Consider the following 20292-nt stretch of genomic DNA (forward strand, 5'->3'; position numbering starts at 1 on the left):
ATACCATACAATGCCATCACATATGCTGCACGTTCCATATATAGATAGATAGATAGATATGGTTTCCCCCCCCGCGAGTATTACTTGTTCTAAGTTTAGATCTTTCGTCCTGTGAATTTGGCCTTTTAATAATCCTTAGTACATTAAAAGTTATTACAAAGGTGAGACAATGGGCCAAATTCAGCACCATCGTCAGTCTGTGCAGCTCCACTGATATCCTAAGTATATCACCTAATACTGCAAAAGCGACGAGGAGTCCTGTGGCACCTTATAGACTAACTGAAGTGTAGGAGCATAAGCTTTCGTGGGCAAAGACCCACTTCGTCAGATTATGCTTATGCTCCTACACTTCAGTTAGTCTATAAAGTGCCACAGGACTCCTCGTCGCTTTTGCAGATTCAGACTAACACGGCTACCCCTCTGATACCTAATACTGGAGTACTTTAATACAACCCTATTCTATCTAAATACAGGAACTGGATGAAAAATGTATAGCGTGCATTGCTGTGAGGCCAGTTGTCAGTGATGGTCTCTGATTGTCAAAGCCATGGCTGGGCAACGGAGATTAGATCATATATTCCTGACTCTGACGCAGCTTCAGTTTAACCATGTATAAAATGGGGATGATAACAGGGCAGTTGTAAGAATCAGTTTATGTTTGTACAGGCTAAACCTCTCTAGTCCGGCATACTCTGGTCCAGCAACATCCATGGTCCGGCATGATTTTAGAGAGCCGGATGTCCACTTATCATGGGCGTTGCAAAGTTTCCCACAGTCCCATAAAGTTTGTTTGCAGCCACCAGTCCTGGCTCTCAGTGTTCTGTGCTTTTGTTTAGCTCTAACTGACCCCTAACTGTCTTCTCTGAGCCCAGTAAGCAGTGGACGTGTTGGTAATCCTGCTAGACAATACTGATCTCCCGTGGTTCGGCAAATTCTTGGTTTAGCATCAGTAAGGCCTGAGGGTGCCAGATTAGAGAGGTTCCTCCTGTAAAGGGCTTTGAGAGCTTAAATAAAAGCCACTACATCTTGCAGAGCTGGTATTAATTACTATCATTTTAATTTGGTTAGCTAAAGATTCCCAGTAGCCAGAAAACAGAACTGGTTTGTGTGTCCTCCTGGAGCGGACTGAGAGTGCTGGAGAAGAATCTGAACTGGATTTTCAGTGCCCACTTGACTCTAACAGCACCACAAGTACAGTCCTTTCAACTGCGGCACAGGATTAACTGTCCAGTTTATGCCTTTCCATCATGCCCCTGTTCTGGAATCCGAGTTAATTCTGGCACTGGGTGGTGAATCAGAACCTTTTCTCACTCCATAAGAATGTCCAAACACCACAGTTCACTCAATATGTCCCCGGATCTGCAGCAAGGCCCAGCGGGGCTGCAGGAACCCAACCCATGCAGAATCGGGGCCTACGATTTCCACAGCTATTCATTCCTCCACTCCCTCCGCCGGATGTGCAAAACATTCCCTTCTCTCTCAGCTATTCATCTCAGCACCCCCACGCTGCGAAAAGGAAAAATTTTCTATATTGCAATCTATCGCACATTGGGCTACGGTGGATTAGCTGGAGCTATGCGATAATCTCTCAACCAAAGGGCCCCTGTGATTCCCCCGGCCTGGAATGTGTTTGATGCTCTTCTTAGAGATATTTCCATAAAGTCCCTTCTCTCACAGCCCTTCCCCAGAGGCAAGCTTGATGGGGTGTCCTGAAGGGTTAAGCAAGGCTCTGCTTTGGTATAATTGGCATGTCAGGCTGATGTCTCCTACAAAGAACCCTTTTATCTTCCTGTTGCTGTGTGCGTGCGTGTGTGCCTCTCATGTCAGATTCTAGAAGCCAATTAATTTTGAGGCTTCCCCACAACAGACCCGGGATTTGATATGAAGCTGCCGGGTCGTATAATTCCCGCTCAGACACTGGCTGAGAGATGAGCTCAAGGTGCCGCTTACAGCCAACTGCCAGCTGTACACTGGACTTGGGCTATGGCAGTTTCTGCTCCAACCTGCACAGACATTCCCTTCATTCCAGCAGGAGGAAACAGACTTGACACAGCTCACCGTTCTGTCCCTGCGCCCTTCCTTCTGCCCAGAGGCTGCTCTGGGCTCCCTAAAGACAAGACATGTAGAGACATCATCAGCCCAAGAGGAGCCACGCTTGGCTTAATCAGCAGCATGGTCTGCAAGAGTCTGTTTCCACACTTTGCCATGCGCCCAGGGCATAGGCTAGCCGGGCAGCTGCCCGGGATGCCAACCTATGGGGGACACTGATGGCAGCTGTAAGGGGTGCGCAGTGCCCGTTATAGCTGCCATCAGGCGCCACGCGCCTGGCTCCCAGATCGCAGGCTGCAGCAGCTCCCAGCAGCCACCCTGCAGTGTCCGCCCGGGGCAGGGACCGCATTAACCCCCGCAGCACCAGCCAGCAGCACCCTTCCCCAAGCGGGCGCGGGGCCCTGCATGGCCAGGCTTGGCCCGCCCCGGGCAGCGCGCCAGCAGCGGTAGCCAGGCTGGGCTGGGCTGGTCACGTGCGTCCTGCCACCGCCAGCTCTGCGCGCCTTCCCCCATGCGCCCTCTCCCAACCCCGGGGCACAATTAACCTGTCTGCCCAGGGCACCGGAATGGCTCAGTCCGGCCCTGCATGTGCCACAAGCAGGGATGCTGTTCTGGCATGGAGGATGGGCTGGTGCAGCATCTGTCTGTCTCTGCTATTCTGACATATGCTACAGCCACCATGCAGATGCAAGAGGAGAAGCAGCAGGAGCCCGTGTCAGGGACAGAGGAAGAGAGAAGAGAATAGATCAAAGTCCCCTCAGAAGCAGAGGTGAAAGGAAGTGGTCGGGCTCAGCCGTGAGCCAGGTTCAGGGCCCCGCCACACAGCGCAAATTTTGCTTTTGCCCCTGGGCGCCTAACACCCTCGTTACGCCTCTCCTCACATGACAAATCCCAAGCCCTAGATGGCTCATTCTGGGTCTCCAGGCATGTCTCGACTCCCGCCACATCACCCACAAATCTGTGCTTCATTATCCGGTCATTGTGGTTATTGCATGTCCTGAGGGAAAATGTCCAATGCTGGGTGAAGAAGATACTGTGGGGTTTGGTGTCCCACAGCCAATAAGAAAAAGATAGGATGCAAGATCTGTTTGGAATTTGGCCTCTGGCACAGTTCTCTGGGAAGTTTTCCCTTTAACCAACAGCCAAGGAAACAATTTCAGTCAAATCAAACCACCCACAAAACAATAAAACAAAACAAAACACTTAGCAGAAAGGAAGCAGAGAACCTCAGACAGTTATAACTGCTCTTGTTAGTAAATTTGCAAAAGCATCTATTGAAGTCAAATACTTTTCATCCTCAAAACAAGTTCACTTCCCTGGTGTTCTTTTTCTAAAGAGCTTTGAATGTTTTGTCCAATCCAGAGTAACTTGAATGTTCAGAAAACAAGACCAGGAATCTTTTCAAGTCTGACCTACTGTAATATGGGGGTGATTTTTTTCCAGCCTGAAATCATATCTGCAAGCTCAGAAATACTTATCTCCTCCATGAAAAGCATATTGAATACCCACTGGCCTATATCAGAGTCAGAGTTGGGGAAGCTACATAAAAATTATTGTGCAACAAGCCAGCCTTGAGTAATAAACAGCACATAACAAAACTCTGAGCACAATCTACATCTACACAGTTCACAACCTCCAGTGGTAAAGTTTTCCACTGACTAATTATGCTTGTGGGAAAGGAATTTGTTAAACATTTGGCTCAGCATTTATGAATACATTCTTTTTTAGAACTGTCTCACCCGTTGGGAACATAAGGTTGCTTGGAAAGACATTCACATAGATCAGTACCAGGTTTACCATAATAAATAAAATCAATTGGTTTTTTCCCTCTTCATTTTTCAGCTGCAAATTTAAAGGGAACCAATTTCATTCCTGCACAATAGGAGTTACAGGGGCTCTGCTGAGACACAGCTATTTGAAGTGAGTCTAGCAGCTTCTCTCTGTCACGTCTCCAATGTATTAGTCAACATCTGCAGACTCCTAAAGAGATAGGGACAAATCATGGTCCCATTGAATTCAATGCAAAATTCCGATTGATTTTCCTCGAACCCGGAATTTTCCCTTGAAGTATATGCCAGTTCCTTAAGCCCCAGAATGGCTCTCAGAATGGTTTTTTGATTCACACATTTTAAATATCTATTTTAACTGCTTTTCTAACTGAAAACCCCCCCACCCTTATAAGTGAATTGAAAAGCTTTTTACCTGCTAACAGCTGCATTCAGGTCACAGAGTTTCTGCTACAGAAAGTTCTTAACATCACTGGGGTGAGGAGAGAAGAAGAAAAGATGTAGTGTTGGTGAAAGGTGCCATTTTGACAGAACAGAGACCAAAGTCCTCTGATTATCTATAGGATGGGTACTGCAGAGGAAGCAGACAATAGAACAGTGCAAATAACGGATTTTCAATTCAGTGGCAGTTCCAAAAACATTTTTTTAAATGGGTTGGATTGATCCACATCTGAAATGTTTCAAAATTTTCACTGAATTGAAAAAAAAAAATCCATGTGGGGCTTTGTTCCAGAACCGGGATTCAAACCCACCTCTCCTGCAAGTGCCCTACCACTACCCGGGGTTCCCCGCCTGTGATTGGCGGACCCCTGGTGGTCTGCAATGGTACTGTAGGGGATCCGCGGAAAATTTAAAATAGAAATTAAAATAAATATACGTAGCCTCCTCGCAGCCAGTCCTTCAACCCGTGTTGCTTCTCACGGCTCGGGAAGCAGTGTGGGCTGAGGGATGTGCAGGCACGGCTATATTGTTGGGGGGGGGGGGTCCATAAAATGTTAATAGATTGAAAAGGGGTCTGTAGGCTGGAAAAGGTTGGGAGCCGCTGCACTAGGCTAAAAGTGGGAAGGTGGTAGGGATACTGGCAGCAGCATTGCCACCTCTTTTCTGGTTGTTCTGTGAATGGCAAAAAGCGCCTCAAATTTGTGCGTTGTTTCCAGTCACCCAAAACTGCACTTTTCCTGGAACGAACTCTTCGCCGGAATCGTTTTGCCCAGCCCTAGCAGACAGTACGCTTTGGCCCCTTGTGATTCTACCGCCAGCGTGCTTTTGCCCTGTAGGCAGAAGGTGAGAGTTCCCTTACTGTCCTTGCGGTCTTGGCCTCTCTTCAGAGACAGCCAAGGAGGTTGTGGCGTTGGGGGGTTATTGTCCAACGGCAGACAGCTGCCTGCCAGGAACAGAACCAAGAACGGTGAAGGCAGTTGTCACATGTCATCCAAGAGGCTAATGCCTACCTTGCAGCTAGGAGCATGCTTCCCAGGGTGGGTAGACAGCCACACCAGGTCTGCTCAGGCAAGTGTGCTAAAAATAAATAGCAGTTTAGCTCAGGAAAACCTGGGAGGTGGACTAGCTACCTGACCCCAGGTACATACACAGGCAAGTAACCTGGGCCGCCATCTATGCTACCCCCAGCTGTCCTGCTATTTTTAGAGCACTAACTTAAGCAGAGCTAGCATAGGCTTGTCTGCCTGGGCCAGGAAGCATGCTTCTAGCTGCAGAGTGCAGACACGCCCTGAGTCACTAGAAATCTGGGCTCTCTTCCCACTGCAGCTGATGAGCTGGGCACACCCTTAATGACCTCGTGTAGCAGGGGAGAAAAACTGGAATCCTGATTTTGGATTTCTACAGAGCCAGAGTACCAGCTAGGTGGTTTTAAAGCAGGAGTGGGAAACCTTTTTTGGGTCAGGAGCTCCAAAAAAAATCAGTTGGGGGGCCACACCCAGGTGAGAAGCAAAAATACCCCAAACCTTCACATGGCCCCCGACCGAGAAGGAGAAAGATTCTCCCCACATTCCCCTCACACACCAGAACCTGGGGGGGGGGGTAGTAGATTTTCTGTGATCCAGCCCCATGGGGAGGGACAGCGGGGGGCTGGCATACCAGCACAGGTTCCCCCATGTTGAGGCAGAACCCTGAGCATCAGGGGCTGGACCCAGGCAAGCTGGGGGGCTACATCCAGCCCCTGGGCGTTAGGTTCCCCACCCCTATTTTAAAGAGAAACAGTAGAAACAGTTCAAGTGTTTTCATTGAGTCAGAGGAGCTCAGAAGCCCTGAATTCCATTCGCAGGATCCACATGTCTGTGGGTTTCCCACCCATCGGGAGGCTGTTGCCAAAGAGCAGCTGGGATTTTAATTAGCCAGGAGGAGCTAAATCTGGGGCACGTTTTAATGCAAAGCAACATAACAGGTTCAGGTGCTGGCCGCTCCCTGGAGCATGTGTCATACAAAGAGAGTTCCACGAGGGACTCCTCCCTGCTAGCAAGTGGGTGGCTTGCCTCTCAGCCATCTATCTTGCGCCTTTCCCACTTGGGCAACTAGTGGGCTATTCTAAGTGTTTGCACTGGCAGCTAGAAAAACCCAGAACTGCTGGCTCTGTATACAGCTGCCAGTATACAGAGTCTCTGATGGAAGGAGAGGAAGGAGCCTTCCCTTTGGATGTGAAAGGAGAAAAAATTCTTCCCATGCAGTGCCTAGAAGGACTCGGTACATTTCCTCGTGGCTATAGAATTGCTGTGTGTTTTATTAGAAGCTCCTATGGCAGCCTGGTTTGGTTTTGTTACTATCAAGTGGGGGTTTGCAGCTTCCTTGCCTCTGGGTCACATCTGTTTCTTAACCATCTGTAGGTGGGTCTGATCCCCCTGCCAGAAGACAAGGCTGTGTGTGATCTTCCCTGCCCCATCCTTTCACACACACCCAGCTGCTTCTTTGCAGCCCTCCTGGGAGAAATTCATCGAGGCTTGTTCCCTTCCCACTTCACCTTTCGAACTTGGATGGGTCATGCAGATTCAGTTCCATGCCTGACCGCCACCTGACAAGTGACTGGTTGATGTATGAACTCTGCCGACCCACCCCCGGCTTGTGGGAAACTACCATAGTTACCGGAAGGTTCTGGCTAATGAAGAAGCTAAGAGAACTCTGAATAGGAAGAACAGACAACTAGACAAGGCTCAAGGAGGCAAATGGAAACTGTGGAAAACCTCATCGCTTTTCTGTGGCATTTTCAAACCAGCATGGTAATGACTGCAAAAGTCCACCTTCGAGAGAGGAGATGGGGAGTTAACATCGTTTATTGGACCGACTTCTGTTGGTGAAAGAGACAAGCTGCTGAACCATGTAGAGCTTTTCTTCAGGTTCAGATATTACCTCAGTATCTAGAGACTTCAACCAACCAAGATGGAGGCATCATGAGGCCCAGTGTTGTGTCCAATGTTCTTGCCCTGAAGGGCTCACAATCCAAACAGACAAGGCAGACAAAAGGTGGGAGGGGAAACAGAGCACAGAGATGAAAAGTGACTTGTCCGAGGCCGGGCCATAACGAGGAACAATGCCCTTCTTTCTCCCCTGCCCAAAATGCAAACTCCACCATCCGTCACAAGAGTGCAGCTCGCGTCACCGGAACCCCCGGCTGGAATTACAGCAGCCTTAATTAATGTATGTGGTAAGGGAATCCTATCCGCCATGAAACGTAAAGATCCATGATATAGATGGCAAAAGCTCAAGGAGACAGGATGGACCCTGGGGAGGGGAAGGAGGGAGGGAAGAGTTACCTGGGTGGAAGTGAGCATGGGGCATTTAGTTTGCACAACACAAAAGCATTCGGAACAGCACGCCCCATGAGAGTGTGCAGTAGACTCCTAAGGGAAGCCAGAGAAGCTCGAAGGCTTGCGTCATTTAATTGCAGAGCAGACAAAGCCCTCGACAATCATCTGTAGGGAAGGATGCTGCATTGGTTGGGGAATGGTGTCGTTAGAGGTGGCAGCTGGAACACACTTTTGATAGTTCCCAAACTGTCACTTTTTTGTGCTTGTACCATTAGTGCCAGAAATCTCTTCCGGCTTCCAGAAAGTGCCAGAACAGTACTCCAGAGCATTTGGGCACGGTTCATGCCCTGGGACTCGGTGACTCGGGGTGGGTGAGATTCTGTGCCTGCATTGGGCAGGGGGTCAGACTAGATGATCATAATGGTCCCTTCTGACCTTAAAGTCTATGAGTCCATGAGACTGAAGAAGTTTTTAATTCCTATGAGATGCCTTGTGGGAACTCATCTATAGACTGGATCACCAGATGACTGACTAGATGGATGGATCATTAAGGGTACATCTACACAGAACGCTTATTTTGAAATAAACTATTTCGGAACTGTTTTTCCAAAATACCGTATATTCCGGCGTACAAGACGACTTTTGATGTTAAAAAACATCCCCCAAAAATCGGGGGTCGTCTTGTACGCCGGGTATACATCCCAGGCGCACCTGGGCTGCCCCCCCCCGCCGGCTTCCCCCGAGGCTTTGCAAAGCTGCTGCGGCTTTGCTCCCAGTGCCTCTGGTCTGCTGGGGATCGTCTCCAGCAGACCAGGGACACCGGGAGCAAAGGAGGCGGAGGGGCGCTGGGGTATAAGATGAAACCCTATCTTTTAATTAAAAAATTAGGGGGTCGTCTTATACGCCCAGTCGCCCTATACACCGGAAAATACGGTAGCTTATTTCTAAATAGCACATCTACACCAGTGGTGCTCAACCTTCTTTAATTCACAAACCCCAGGGCCGGAAAAAGTTTTGTTGAGGAAAAAAAAAGGAACATTTTGTTGCGGCCCCTTTAATTTAAAGTGCCAGTCCGTTCCCCTGCCACTCCCTCCACCCCCGTTGGGTGCCGAGCCAGGAAAACAAAATGGCGGCCAGCCCGGCGCTGCGACCCCCACAGGAAGACAGCTGCGACCCACGGGTTGCACACCGCTGTCTACACTGCAGGGAAGACTCAAAATGAGTCCGAGGCAGGCTTCCCTAACGTGGATGTGTTACCTCGAATTAGAGCCCCAGGAGGCACTGGGGAGTAATAATTTTGAATGGCCCTGGGGAGCAGCTATTTCGAAATAGCAGCAGTGGAGCGTCCACACTACTGCTATTCCGAAATAGCTATTTTGGAATAGGCGTTATTCCTCGTGGAATGAGGTTTACAGATTTTAAAAGAAGCCGTCTTATTTTGAAATTATTTTGAAATAACAGAATTGCCGTGTAGATACTCACTTTGTTATTTTGGAAAACTGTACTGTGTAGATGCACATTGATGACTGTCCAAAGCATGGAAAGGCCACGGCCTTCATACCGCCAATCCAATGCCATATTGTCACTATGTGCTCTGACTAGGTTAGCCCCACGGGTCACCTTCCCATACCGGACTGGCCATCGTCTTTCAGTCAAGGCCTGCACAGCGCCCCCACCAGGAACCATCACCTGCCAGTCAGTCAGTCAGTCAGTCAGATGGATTTAAGCCCAGTGTTGCTCTGCCTCTCTGAACAGTTATATTGCCCTCCTAACATGGTTTCTGAGCAGGTGGATTCAACCGAAGCCTTAACCCATCTCTGGACTGCAAGAGCAGCTGCTTTGCTCTGATGATTTTTTTTCCTCAAAAGCTCCTTGGATCCTGCTGCTTTTTCTCCCCACTTCCCCATAATCAGATACAATCCTCTGTCATCACATTTAGTCCCCGCGGAGGCAGCTGTGATGTCGGAAGCAGAGGGCTCCGATGCTAGAAGAGCAATAAGCAGCAGGCGAATTTGTTAGAACTCTCTGCTCTCATGCCAGCGGCTGCTAATAACAAACACCACAAAATACAGGAGCAGGAGCAGCTCAATAAAGGATTTCACGTTTTTTTCTTGGACTACCAATGAATCTGTTAGCTTCTTTGAGAGACGTGGGAAACAATCCAAACCTTAAATAGCTCTCCGCAGTAGTGCTCTCAGGCCACCAGTGAGATGTCATGCATCCTCTGAGGGATCTCTGAAAATAGCCTCCATTCTTTTCTGCCTGGCCTAGGGTTGCCAGGTGTCTGGTTTTCACCTGGACAGTCCTGTATTTGTGGTCCCTGTCCATTTCTCTTGGACGGAAAGCCAGCAGGGACATTCTTCCTCTGCCATGCCTGGTGGGGGGGATAGCGGGGAGTGAGAAGCGTGGGGATTTTTAAAGGCACAATGTCCTTTTTTTTTCTGCTCAAAACCTTTGGCCCTGCATGTGGTTTTTTGTTTGTTTTTGTTCTTTGGGGTTTTTTTGGCTCAACAACTTTAGTCCCCACTTTTTTTTTTTTTTTTTACCCTCAACCAATTTTTTTCCTGCCATATTCGGGATTTTTTTGTGAAAATATCTGGCAACCCTATCTGTCCCTATATTTTTAAAAGCTGCAGAGGGGTAGCCAAGTTAGTCTGTAAACTAAAAAAATAATAAATAGTCTAGTAGCACTTTAAAGACTAACAAAACATGTAGGTGGTATCATGAGTTTTTGTGGGCACAGCCCACTTTTTCAGAAGTGCTACTAGACTATTTGTTGTTGTTTAAGTTTTTCCTGTATTTGTAGTCAGATATAAACATTTTCATGTAGTATATAAGGTCAGAATCCTGTTCGGCTTCTGAAACTAGGCAGGATCAGGCCAAGGAAGGATAATGTATAGGTGACTAAATCAAACCCAATGTATCTTTCCCAAGACTATCTTTGATATTTTCTATCTTTTCTCTCATACTTGTATAGTCAGAATGGGAAAACAGTCACTTTTTGGTTGTCTTAATGAAAAACCTTACAAGTTTCAAAGGTTTTTTTTTTCCACAGTAGAGGGGATTCAAATCTCCTGATGATAATCGTTCTAAAACAGAATATATCCCAGCTCCTGTGCTACCATTCACAGCTACAAAATCTATGCCTAGTACATTAGTCGTCTGACTGCCCTACAGAGAACGATGTATATTAAAAGCTCCCATGTAGCCCCTTATGAGAAAATGTTCTGTATATTAAAATTTCTACATCCAACCCCTTGCGGGAAGAATTCCCAGAGACGTCCTTACATTCCCACACAGATACATTTTCACAAGAATGACATAAAAATGTTATTTAGCTATATTGCAGGGAGTTAACGGGATATTAACTGCATTACAGATCAATTTAGTTCTAATAGACATCTCTCTGACACAAGGTGATACATACAGTTAGGCCACATTAGCAGATAAGATTTGTCTAAAATTCTTTTGGGATTGGACATCGGCCAAGCGAAGCCGACTGATCCTAAGGCCCAAAATGTGGACAAGGGTTTTATAGTAGATTTTGCTAGTATTTTGGGGTTCCTTTAGGGTTAGAGTGGCCACTGACACATTCTCGCAATGCAGGCCCTGAGTTGTCCTGGCTCCCCAGTTTGACCTCCCACGGGAAGTGACGCTGCACAAAAGATGCCATTTTGCAGAGCTCCCGAAGGGCGTGGCCTTGCATGCACCATGTGTGTGAGGTCATGCCAGTGGGGCACTCAGCCAAATGGCATCTTCCGGGATTGTCACTGGACAAAATCACGTCCGGTTTTACGTCAGTCACAGAGGGCAAATGAGACAAACCCAGGCCTGTCCGGCTTACACCTGGACAAATGGCCTTGATTCAAACCTTAATGGTAATCTTGCCATTGACTTCCATGCACACTGGGTCAACCCGAGCCCACCTCCAGCGAGACGTTTCTTTGATAGCTCAGCAAACGGAGGAGAGCTTGGTATGGTCCAAGTCCCTTGTCTGGGCATGATCACACAAGCTAGGAGTTTTGCCGTCCATTTCAATGAGCTCAAGATTGGCCCTTGAAGGAGGTTCCGTGTTCGTTTTGAATCTCTGAGTGCTTGCCGGTGTGGAGTTAAGATCCTTCCCTAAAGAAAGGCATGGACTCTCACACCTTTGTGATTTTATGGCAGCGGTCAAGAGTGCAGGCCAGCGTCTTCAGGCGAGAAGAGCTGAGTCAGGGCAGCCAGGAGTCCGGGATCCAGGTCTACTTGCAGAAGTTACACCAGTTGAATAGTAACTGATTTATAAATCAATACAAGCTTGGTCTGCACTTAAAAAGCCTTACTGGCGCTGCTAGATCTTGTAAGGGAGGTGATTTTTTTCATACTTCATGATGCCATATTGTTTCCAAGGGGTAGCCATGTTAGTCTGTAACTTTAAAAACACTGAGTAGTCCTGTGGCCCCTTAGAGATTATATACAGGTTCACCTCTCCTGCCTTTAACATCTGGATTTTCACATCAAAAGCTACGAATGGGACACTTCAAGCCCACTTACTTAGCCTCATTAACACAGGTCCTACAATAGGACCAGCGATTCCCAACCGTTGGGCCGTGGACCTCTGGCTGCCAGACCACGGTGGCTTTGGGGACTGGGGCTGAAGTACTCCGCTCTTGCCGTGGCATTTGGGAGAGGAAGGTCCAGCCCCGCCTCTCAGCCAACTAGCATCAGGCAGGGCGGGGTTTCCTCCCGGCCGCAGAAGAGCTCTTCCCCGTGCAGCAAGAGGGCTGAATGAGCCACTCCGCGTGGCCCTCTCGCCACGCAGCCGGAAGAGACCCCGCCCCTGCCTGATGCTGGTTGGCTGAGAGGCGGGGCAGGACACGCCTCTCCCAACAGCTGTGGCGGGAGGGGAGGTGCTGGGCAGAGTACCCCAGCCACAGCCACGTAGGCAGCAGCGCAGGGGTAAGTGAGGGGGCAGGGCTAGTGCTGGGGGTCTCTGGAGGCTGAGACAGTGAGGGAGGCAAGGCTGGCACTGGGAGGCTGTGGGGACAGGGCTATCACTGGGGGCTGGTACTGGGGGGAGGCTCTGTGGGTGTTGGTGCAGTGGGGCTCTGGAAACAGGAGGCTCGTACTGGAGGGTCTGGTGGTGGAGGCTTTAAGGGGTGTGGGGGCTGACCCTGAGGCGTTTGGGATGGGGGGCTGGCACTGTGGGGCTCTGAGGGCAGGAGGCTGGCACGGGGGGGGGGGACTTCAGTGCAGGGAACTCTGGAGTCAATGGCTGAGGCCGGGGGGTAGTGGAGGGGTGGGGAGCTCTAGGGGTTAGGGCTGACACTGGGGGACTCTGGAGGCAGGGGCTTTTGGCAGACCGGTAACATTGTATTTTCATGTTTGCATATTCATCACTCACATAATGAATAAGCAAATATGCAAATACAATGTTACCAGTCCGCCAAAAGTTTGTGAATGGGTTTGCTGGTCCCTGGTATCAAAAAGGTTGGGAACCACTGCAATAGACTAGTACTTCTTCTGATGTTTAGACAGACAGATAGATAGATGGGATGAGTAGGGATAGATCGATATAGATTTCTGTGATTTCCACTCTAATTCATCTGATGAAGTGGGTTTTACTCACAAGAGCTCTGATTCTATATATATTCATTAGTCTCTAAGGACTACTTGTTGTTTTTAATGTCATGTTGGTACAAGACACTTTACACAGCTAGAGCTTATTTTGTATGACAGAACCAGAGTAAACTATACTGGTCTAAGCATTTTATAGCAGTATAACTCTGTATACACTGCAGGCGGAATTACTTCTCTAATTATATTGGCATGGTTAAAGCAGGAAAGTTTGTGAGTGTAGACAAGGCTTTAGGTCACACCTAATCCTAGAGTTTGGTCAGCACACGTTCTGATGGCATTCAAAGGTCGACTATCACTTAGGCACGTCATTGCTTGGCTGCTCGTTTTGGCACTGTGCACACTCACCAGGAGTGCTTGGGTCGATGGAAAACGTGGTACTCCCCCGGTATAGTTACCCACATGTGCCCTGTGCCACCATCTGGTTTGCTGCCTTGTAGGACACTTCCACGGTGGTTTGCGAGACACCAACAACTGGCCCAGTGATTTCTGGGTCAAGATCTCAGTGTGGCACTTTCTCCATCCCATAATGTTTGTTCCAGCCCATAATTTTTGTGCCTTTTAAAAACTCCCACAGTCCTAGATGATGCTTTTCAGTCTCTACCTTCTCTCTGGCAGAAGCATGGACTTTGCAGAGCGCCGTACAATTCTGATGTCTAATGCCAATTCTCCTGTTTATTCAGAACTCAAACAAGCATTACAACATCTGGGTGTGCAAGGAGGACGAGGCAAAGGGCCTATGCTAAGCTCTGACCCTCAGCTTTGATTCCCAGTTTTAACTCTGGCTTGACCCATGTCTCGGGGTAATTGGCCATTGACTCTGGAACGGTTCCATTCCCCAAACTGGAAGCCTGCTCTTACTACTAGACCGGGCTGCCTACATCTTGATCCATAAACAGTTGCTGCCAAGACAATATAACTAGATCGCATATATCCAGAGACCATATAGATCCCAAAACAGGCACCAAATGGTAGAGAACAATGACTTGCCTTCCTCTTCATATAGCCGATTACTTTATTCCATAAGTAACAATAATGCCTGTCCTTCAGCCACCTATGTAATGCCTATCGATGTATGGTACTTATATGGCGCCCATCACCATAGTTTCATAGAACCTTACAATCTTTAATCTGTTTATCCTGACAACCTCCTTCTGAGGTTATTATCCCCACTTTACAGATGGGGAACTGAGGCAGCGAGGAATTAAGCAACTTGCCCAAGATCATACAGGGAACCAGCAGCAGAGAAATGAACCCAGTTTTCTTGAGTCTCAGACTAGCAATCTGGGCTGTCCTCTCTCTTTTCTCAGGATGGGCTGCTCCTGCGGTGAATTTATTCATAGCTCCATCATCACACAACTGGAGAATTATCTGTCTAGGTATCAAGATTATTGCAGAGTTGGCCAACATATAGATAACAAGCATCAACCTAGCTAGATATCTCCAGTTATCCGTAAAGTCTTCTGGGGTAGAGCTACTTTGATGGTAGGGAAGCTTTCTGGAGCTTCTATTATAAAAAAAGCAACAGGTACAAACAACTTTTCATGCCTCTTTTACTCATCCCAAGGGCATGAAAAGAGGCTTAAACCCAGTTAAATGTCCTTTGCAGATCACTTTTAAATAAATAACATGACCAACTCTAATTGACCTTTGATCCAGGTTGAAACTTTGAGTCTTGTGCAATGGACCCTGTCGATCGGCGCTCTCTCAGACCTAGAGGGTTAGTACCTGCCAGTTTACTGTGACAGAATCCCCCGTCCCCTCCCCAGTCTTTGCCACTTGAAGGTTTTCATCTAAGAATCTGAATGCAATGCAAGATGACAGTGATGATGTTAAAGTAAACATGCCTCATCAGAGAAACAGCAGCTGGAAGGGTGCCCGCCAGCAATAGCCAAGTAATGATTTCTTATCCAACAGGACTTCCCACTCATTTCTAAATCTATCCTGGGCTGCCGAGCCATGACAGTTTGAATGAAAGATATATCATAAAATTAAGGGAGATTTAAAATGGCTCATCAAAATACACAGCGAAACCCTAACAGGAGAAAGAACCTGGTGTATCTTTTAAACCTCTCTTAAAATGAATGCAAAATGAAGGTGCCTCTTGCCAGCTGAGTGGGAAGTGGCAGGTTGGCTGTTTTATGTTGTAAACACCTCCCACCAGCTCTCCTGAAAGATGAATTAGGTGTGAAACAGTCTTGAATTAGATTAAATCAAGGTGTGTATTAACTTATTTCAGATCTGTCCTTCAATATATCTGCTTCTTGGCCTGATTCTTACTTCCCACACTTGGCACAAGAATGTGTATGGTGGGAAGGGGAGGTGATTTTAAAACACTTCCCCATTCTACATTCTGATGGCCAAAACTCAGCCTCAGGGCTGCTCCAATTTATACTTGTGGGCCCAAGGGGCCGTGAACTGCTCAAGCAATGTTCCCTCTAATTTATTGCATCCATGTGTGGAATAAATGTTGATGCACCCCAAGCCATGTGCGAATGGGCACCAACAGTAGAAGCCCAAACCTAGCTGTAGGTGATTGCTCATCAGCTGGGTGGCACTTGGAGCTCTTCTGAGCGGCCGCATTAGTGCACAACTAACAGGGAATTCTGCCCATGAGGCAACAAATAATTGGATCCAACGACGGCTTTCCCAGGGCTGATGTTTTCAAGGAAAATTAATCAAGACACCACGGACCGAGGCCCACCAGAAGACATCATCTCCCAGCTAGCAGCCGATGACAAAACAGTATTTTGCTGCTTTTTCCCTTTGTGGGTGATGCTGTGTGAGGGCCCATGGCCATCGAGCAATGCAGGAGGGGTCCTAGTCTATGGACTCCTGTGACGACTTAGGAACAGACACCTTCCAACTGAGAGAGCGCAAGGAAGACACAAGCTCTTCAAGGGGCTGAATGGTCACCGCCTCCAACTGCTCAAAATCTAATCGAGTTTAGGTAAAGGATTGGGGGAGGCTGGAAATGTAGTCGCTGGTTTTCTCTCTTTCGTATCTGGGACAGCCTCAGTTACCCAGACTCCTGTGCGTGTGTGTGCTTTATCCCAGAGTAATCTTAGACCTTTGAGGGCCCAAGCACCAGCTCCGACCTGTGCCAAGTTTTCCTTCTACTTCCCAGGACTCAGAGAGCTGGGAGCAGACAAGTGACAGCACCCTGGAGTAAGAGCCTGCCTACAGCCCGACCTGGGGAAGGAGAGGGGAGGACTCCCTGCTGAGGTATATGAGGGGCCATTTGGGAGCCTTTCCATAGTGAGGAGAAGGCTTTGGGAACCAATTGATTTGGTAGGAGGAATCCCTGAGGAAGCTGAAGTGGAAGTTCAGGACAGGAGGGTTGGACTCTCGTTCCATTAGTACCAAACAGGACCCCAGCAGGGGAGAGTGTGCATTGAAAATGGAAGGGTGGTTTTACAGAGGAGAGGAGGCAAGACAGGCACGGGATGGGGCACAACGCACACTCGCGCTGATACAATCGTCTTGAAGGTTGTGTGAACGGTGAGGGCCGTCATTGCAACAAATTACAAATGCTGTAGGTGACCTGAGCATTGGGATGTGTGCGTATTTTGGTTTGGTTTAATAAGGAAGGATGTAAGAAAAACAAGCGAAAAGTGAAACAATTGCGTGAGATAAGCCACCCCCGGTCACACTTCAGGGTTGTTAAAAGACAGTGCTCGACACATCAGTTGTGAAGATTCTACCCACTGGCTCCAGCCAAGTTAAAAGGCTTGTTTTGCCATGCAGGGCCAAGGCTGGAAACTACTGGTTCAAAAGAAACTCTAGGTGGTGAAAAACTCCCTCTCCCTCTCAAAGGGGACAGTTGCTCAGACAGCTGTGAGGAGCTGTTCAGATTAAGACCAACACCTGCTGGAGTGTCTTAAGTAACTAGACCTGCTTGACTCGCCATCATAGCGTCAGAGGGCTTTAGGGCAGACAGATATATGTGTAGACCAGGGCTACTCAACACGTGGCCCGCCGTGCAGTTTGGGTTTACGGGGGCTCAACACACGGCCCACGGATGGGATCCTTTGAACATAGCCTCCACTGGGAACACGCTCCACAACGGTGAAGCATCTCCCAGGAAGGGTGAGCATTGAAAGACGCAAGTGAATGGGTTGGCTGAAACAGATGGGTACAGAGTGTTGGTGTTTCTAGCCCCCAGGGAAGAGGTGCGGAGAGCACTAGGGCATTGTGGGAAGTGCTGGCTGCTTAGCCTTGTGGACAGAGCCTGAGAGGCGCTCACTGACAACATTTGGGTCGCGGCTTGAGGCTTAATCTTTGTATTCATGCCCGTCAGTGTGAAAGAAGCTATTTGCATATATTTGCATGTATATGCAACCACAAGTTGCGGCCCTCGGCCCGTGCTGTGAGTATCATTGTGGGGCCCCCGGGACTTCCAAAGTTGAGTAGCCTCGGTACGGACTGTTTTAAGTTCAGTCCGGTCACAATATCTACTGCTGCTCACAGACTCCTGAGGGTAATAACCGTAGCTGTGGAACTCAGTCATATCGGTGAGTAAATCCAGGCCTGGTCGAAAAATGGGAGAACTGCAGAATTCAGACCCCCAAAAGGGGATGAAATGCAGCTAGCTCTGTAACTGCAACAACTAGCATCTTGTATTTTTTTCTACACTCCCACTATAATCTTTGTTTTCTCCACCAGTTTTTGCTCTAAGTCTCTATGCCTCCTTCCATTCTCAACCCTAGAAGTTTTCCAAACTCTACTGTATCATTACTGTAGCCTTTAGAATTTGGACCAATAATGTAAGTTAAGTTTTTAAATATACATTGTTTCTTGCACAATTGAATTGATAGTTTCCGCTCCTCTTCATACTCATTTAGCTGCTCAGACTCCGTAAAGTCCCCAGCTGTGATGGGAAAATTCGTATGTAATTTAACAGTGATGAAAACAGTAGGGTTCTATAAAATTGTAATAAAATTCAGTATGAGCAAATCTAAAAATTCATAACAGGGACCAGAAAATTAGTTTCTCTTGGTAGGCTTTTGAACCCTTCCATAGCAGAGATATACTCCTCTACTTAGTTCTATAGACTGGTTCCAAAAATCTGCAGGACAGTTTGCATTTTCTATTACATTCTTTTCCATAATATGAACTGAACCATGGATGATCTCTCTGAAAATTAAATTGTATAACATCCCAGGGACATTCTTAAGGAGTTTATAAATTAGCAACTTCACATCCAAAGAGGGGCGTGCCTCCTAGCTACATGAAGGAAACTCTGAGTTTGCTCAGTCCTCAGTACGTATTGCATATCCCCTTTTAGTGCCTAATCTACATAAAAAGTTAAGAGCCTACTTCTGCTACCAACTTTTACTCAAGTGGTGTAGATCAGTGTTTCTCAACCTCTTTTTATAAAGTACCCCTTTTAAAAAATTATAAGTACCCCCAGTACCTACAGTTTTCAGATACACAATTTTTTTTCTACCATTGCAACACATTTGTTTAAAAAACTTAATCGTAGCTGGGCGGGTGATGAAATTTTTCAGTGTAAAAAGTACAAAATAATAAAGCGCTATAAAACTTAAAACAAAAATTCAGTTTTCTCCAAATTTCAGTTGTACCCCCCAGACTTCTCTTGAGTACCCCTAAGAGTACTCATACCACTGGTTGAGAAACACTGGTATAGATCCTATGCTTTCAGCACTCATGGTCCTGGGATCTCCCCACTGATGACCAACAGTGAGTGGATATGGGAGGTGTTACATTAGCTACATATGCATGAGGATAGGGCAACCACTCATCTCTTATTTTAAAAATGAGATGTCCTGTGGCACCTTAGAAACTAACAGACATATTTGGGCATAAGCTTTCATGGGTCAGGCTTTTGCCCACAAAAGCTTGTGCCCAAATAAATCTGTTAGTCTCTAAGGTGCCACACGATTCCTCATTTTTGCAGATACGGACTAACACAGCTAACCGTCTGACTCTCAGTTAAGTGACCCTTCATTTGTGTGTCCCTTAGAGTGTGGGGCGACCAGCTGTCCTAGATTTTAAAAATGACACCAAGCACCATTTTAAACATTCAACTGAAACATACGCAATGCTGACGGGGAACCAAACCTGGGACCACATGAGCTTAGTGCATGAGCCTCTTCAGCTTAAGCTAAAAGCCAGTTGGCTCTCAGCTAAGGCCTTAGAGCAAACTTATTCTCTCTCTGTAAGTAGTCTCAGTACCACTACATGGTGCGTGTATTACCTGTACACAAATTGCACTGTATAATTGAAGGCAGTAGAGGTGTACACCAGAGAAAAATACATGCTTTTGTAACCCACACACTTGCTGGGGATGGTGCACCGTGCCATCTAGTGGCACAGAGACCGTTTACAGAGGGAACAACGAGTCTGCTTTACAGCCTTAGCTAGCTGGCTTTTAGCTCAGAACCATGTCTGCTAGCCTTATACTATGCTAATGGTAAAACAGAGATGGGGAAACTTTTTTGGGTCAGGGACTGCTGACCCACAGAAAAATCAGTCAGGCACCGCATACAAGTGAGAGGAACCCCCAAAAAACCCATGGCCTCTGACTGAGGCGAAAGACACTCATGTTCCCCTCACACACCAGAGCCTAGCACAGAGGTGGGGAACCTTTTTTGGGTTGGGGGCCACTGACGCACAGAAAAATCAGTCGGGGGCCAGAGACAAGTGAGACGTGGAAAAAAATCCCTCCCTGTGGCCCCCGTCTGACGAGGAAAACACTCCCCACATTCCTCTTGCACACCAGAGCCCAGGGGGGCCCAGTCTAGTAGATTTTGTGTGCACCAGCCCCATAGTGGTTGGAGGGCTGGAGCAGCAGTGTGGGCTCTCCAATGCTGGCGAGAGCCCTGAGTTTTGGGGGCCGGATCCAGGCAAGCCGGGGGGGCCGCATCCGGGCTTAGGATCCCCACCTCTCCCTAAGATATCCCTTGCACTGCAGTGCTGTCCCTTATTTGCCATGTGGATTTCCCCCTTATTGCCCCCCACCCCCAGCAAATGTGACCCCCTCCCTGCCTGCCATGCATTAGAGCCACCATGCCCTGCCATGCACAAGGCACCTGCAGGTTGGGACTCACACAGGGGGC

At 47.8% G+C, this 20292-nt stretch overlaps 1 protein-coding gene across 2 annotated transcripts in view; it reads right to left on the bottom strand.

The window, feature by feature from the left end:
• The window catches only part of NDST1 (N-deacetylase and N-sulfotransferase 1), a 97651-nt gene that overhangs the window by 76997 nt on the left and 362 nt on the right, over positions 1 to 20292 (bottom strand). Inside the window, exon 2 of one of the 2 annotated variants that reach the window (XM_075900553.2) lies at positions 4252 to 4308. The exons of the other annotated variant lie outside the window; for it this stretch is intronic. The gene's annotated coding sequence lies outside the window, so the exon portion shown is untranslated. The remainder of the gene's footprint in view (positions 1 to 4251; positions 4309 to 20292) is intronic. 2 annotated transcript variants of the gene reach the window in all.

This window comes from Pelodiscus sinensis, chromosome 16 (assembly GCF_052426305.1).
Source record: "Pelodiscus sinensis isolate ZL-2025 chromosome 16, ASM5242630v1, whole genome shotgun sequence".
Taxonomy (NCBI): domain Eukaryota; kingdom Metazoa; phylum Chordata; order Testudines; family Trionychidae; genus Pelodiscus; species Pelodiscus sinensis.